Here is a 4,433-nt window from a genome sequence, read left to right on the forward strand (position 1 = left end):
GTTAATATATTGTATGATGTTTGAAAATTGTTAGTTATGTTAACAGATGTTTGGAATTGTTATCGTACATGTTCGTGTAAAATGACACGTGTCTCTGGGCCCATATCAACGTGACACTAACACGTCAGCTTATGGCCCACGACACTTCAAAAGGGTCTCATCCACTTGGCATCTACACGTGAATGAAGTCATCCGACAATTAACGGAAATAACAACCAAAAAAGTATAAAAATAACCAAGATTAATATGACCGAATTTTTTCGTGATTATTACCTAATACCAATCGAAAATGTGTCAAAGACGACCGAATTGGCGGTCAGTAAAAGCATTGTTTCTTGTATCGTGTGGAAAGTGACAATTAATTTCCTTGACTTCATTATAAATACATAATAGAAAAGTTTTTTAAGAGAATTAATCGATGTACTTATATTGCATTAAGCCATACAAAAATAATTATATAAATAACAAAAGGCTAATAATAACATATTTTGAGTAATAATTACTTAAAAAATTCAGTAATGTAGAACTTTATTTATATATGATATATTTGTCGTTTTAAACTTATTAGGCCGAATAATTGAAATGGCGACCAACTATTTTAATATTTTAAATTTTACAAAACAATAATTTATATATTACCACATAACAAGTAACTTCATACTTTACTGTATAGATCTTGAAATATTGTCTTATAGTTTAGATCTCAACATCTTAACTTTATTGTGTTAAAAATTTTGATGTGAATGGTGTGGATGAGCAAGTTAGTATATATATAATAATAAAATATTATAATAAATAAATTATGTTCATAAAATATTGAGTAATTATGTTATGATATCATATACGATTTGTTGTTAAAGATATCAAATACTATTTTAACTGTTTTTGAAGTAAACAATTATATACTATTTTCGTTGGTGCGGCAGTTGGGAAGTAGAATTAAATATGATTATGAGCACATGAGTATAAAACATTAAAAGTCATCATGCGTTACATTTCATTTATTTCTTGGTGTGGGAGTTGGGAAGTAGCATTACATGTCATTCTATTTTTGGTACAGGTTGGGTAGTAGCATTAAATACTTCATGCCTATAAAAACTCGTCATAAGTTGTAAAGTATGGCATAATAAAATACTATATCTCATCTTAACAATTCAGTATAGAAAGATGAGGTTTTCTGAATTCTTCTCTGTTTTATTTGTGCTTTCTGCAGTAAGTTCTTATCTCCAATCTATCAATTGTGCGGTGTTCATAATTTTTGTGCATATAGTTATATCATGTATATTTATATGCTTATAAATTTATATATCTCATATTATGGATAGATGATGATAAAATTTATGTTTTATTTTTTCTTGTTTGATGGATAAGCTTCTCGGTCCTGCTTTTGCAAGAAAAGACCTTGAAGACTACTGGAAAGGTGTGATGAATGGAAAGCCGATGCCAGAGGAAATTAAAGACTTATACCACCAAGATCCAACATCTCAAGCTCATTCCCCAAGACATTTTGATATTGCACCGCAGATTCTAGAAACTCAAACCAAACAACATATCCAAAAAAAATTTGACATTTCACCGTAGATTCTAGAAACCCAATCCAAAAATAACATCCAAAAAACTTTTGACATTTCGCCACAGATTCTGGAAACCCAAACAAAAAAAGATTTTGACATTTCACCGCTAGAAACCCAAACCAAGAATCATATCCAGAAAAAATTTGACATTTCGCCGCAGATTCTGGAAACCCAAACCAAAAAAAATATCCAAAAACATTTTGATATTTCTCCACAGATTCTTGAAACCCAAACTAAAAATCGTCTAAAAAGTGACTTTGACATTTCACCACAGATTCTAGAAACCCAAAATCAAAAGCATATCCAACAAAATTTTGACATTTCGCCACAGATTTTAGAAACACAAACCCGAAATCATTTCAATAAAGATTTCAAAACTACACCGCAAATGTTCAAGACTCATAGTAATGATCATTTTCAAAAATACAGGGGCGAAAATGTTCAAAGTGGACATTAAAGGTACAAAGGAAGTTATCGATGTCAAAACCATGGACCCTTGCAAAGCGAAGTATTGTAAAGAGTCAATACTATTAATATGCATGTAAATTCATGGTTTTAAATAAAATTTAAATAAGTGATCCAATTATTAAGGGACCTTTTTAGTATTAACTATGTGAAATCATAATTACTCATAGTGATTTTACTTATTATAAATCATTTATCGAGATGACATCATTAATTAAGATCAAAACATCATTGATTATAATTATAGGAAAAAAATGGAGTTCTCTTAAATGGGCTACTATTGGAATAGCTTGTGTTAGGCAGTATGTTTAGATTGCGCCATATATTTGTGTTAGGAGATATAATTAGATTGCGTAATATATATTTCTCCCGTTAGTACTCTAGTTAATAGTAGTCCTCATAATTAAATAATAAAATGATATTCTTAATAAAATAAAAGAAAATATCAAATATATCGTGATATCACATAAAAAGTAGCAACTATATATTCTTGCCACTACAATTTTGAATATATTTTATTTATTTATTTTGTGAAGTACGTGTTTAAAACTTCATCTGAAAACAAACATGACTCAAAATTACCAAATTAGTAATTTTAATTTTGTTATCAGTTATTAAATAATGTATAATTAAAAATAGTACATAATTATTTAAGCATGTGTGTGACACAAATGTGTATTAAGTATGTAATAGAGACTCATATTTAGCAAATATTAACCATTTAGTAGTAAATTTGACTAGATTCGTTCCAATAAATACCAAAGCAAACATATGTAGAATATTTATTTATATTTCTAATATAGTTACAAATATAATAATTATTCTCAACCCCATTGTGTGTATATGAATCTCATTGTGCCTTTGGCAAATATTCAGATACTAAAATAAAAACTAAAGTATATTATGATATATTTAATCTAGTAAACTAGCAATTCACACCCATTTCAATGACTCATACCCTCGTACCAAAATAACAAGCAACCTAATTTATTACCATCAAGCGAACAACTCAAAAAACAAATATTCCTAGCATGTCATATGTTTTCCCCTTTGAAGCATCCCAATTAATCACTCGAAACATATTATAATGCTAATTCAAGATGTTCTTAAAGTCATAGATCGTTGTGAGTGCTGCAACTATGCTCACAAGTCCCAATTAATCACTCACAACATATTAGAATTGTAACGACCGGGAAATTTACGTTGTATTATATCATATTTATAATAAAATATGTGTATTAATATGTCATTTATGTGTGATTATCTGTTAAACCCTGTTTGTTATGTGTTACGTGTATTCCGTGTCATTTATGTATTTTCAAGGTATTTTTCAGATATTTTATTTCACATTCATAGCTTTCGTTTCAAATGTTTTATGACCCAAACAATGATTTTAAAGCCAGTATTTCAAATAAAATAATGGACCTTATTTTTTATCAAACGGCTTTTGCAATCGCATTATTTCGAACATCTAGATATTTTATAAATTTTCTCATTTTACGAAAAATGACATTTCCGGGCCCCATTGGGTGTTAAAAACCCCACAAAAATCACATTTTTATTTTTATAAAATTATAGGACTTTTATTTATACCATTTCTTTTTATTTTTGAATTATTCACAATTTTTGGGAATTTTTGGCATATATATTGTATATATAAAATATTTATAAATTAAATTTTAATACCCAAAAATTATGAAAATTAGGGCCAAATATTTTTATTAGGAGTGTAATTAGCCCCTTAATTTTATTTAGGGGTATTATTTTACATAGTATAAATAGTTGATTTTTCAGTAATTAATTATTAATTAATTATAAAAAAATCAATAAATAAGCTGAAAATTCAGAAATGGGGGATTAGGGTTCTTGGAGTTCCTGGAATCAAAGCCAAGTTTGATCGTGATTTTGTTAACCAAATCAGTCGTGTAAGTATCCGTTTTGAAGCCTGTGATTCGTAGTTTCTGATTATGTAAGCGTTTTTGTTGTTTGATTTCTTCATGTTAATTTCGTATTTTCGGTTTTAAAATTCGAATTCGGGTTGTTCGATTCGTTGTTTGTTAGATGATTATGATGATATAGATGATTAGATCGTGTAATTTGCAATTGATTCGTACCAGTCTCGTTGAATTTGGTGTTGTTTTTGGTGTCGCCGGAAAACGCCGTCAATGGCGGCTGTTCGTGGTTGCCTGGGTTGGTGGTCGACGAGGACGAAGGAGAAAGGAAGGGGGATGTCGTCTGTGTTGCTGTGCACCAGAAACGGGGAAGAAACAAGCTTGAATCACGACGTGTGGTCGTCGTTTTGCTTCGCCGGAAATTTGCCACCGTGCCGGAATCTGGGTAGCGGCCGGCTGTTCTTCCCCACCTGATTGGGTTGGGGACGACCCGGTTTGCAAC

General features: G+C 30.0%; 1 long non-coding RNA gene across 1 annotated transcript; it reads left to right on the plus strand.

Annotated features, from left to right (window-relative positions):
* Positions 1-1,089: 1,089 nt before the first annotated feature.
* Positions 1,090-1,733, plus strand: LOC141670796 (uncharacterized). Its single transcript, XR_012554750.1, has 2 exons — positions 1,090-1,212; positions 1,372-1,733. It is a non-coding gene; the product is annotated as an uncharacterized LOC141670796 (long non-coding RNA).
* Positions 1,734-4,433: the final 2,700 nt, after the last annotated feature.

The sequence above is a fragment of the Apium graveolens genome, chromosome 7 (assembly GCF_009905375.1).
Source record: "Apium graveolens cultivar Ventura chromosome 7, ASM990537v1, whole genome shotgun sequence".
NCBI classification, from domain to species: domain Eukaryota; kingdom Viridiplantae; phylum Streptophyta; class Magnoliopsida; order Apiales; family Apiaceae; genus Apium; species Apium graveolens.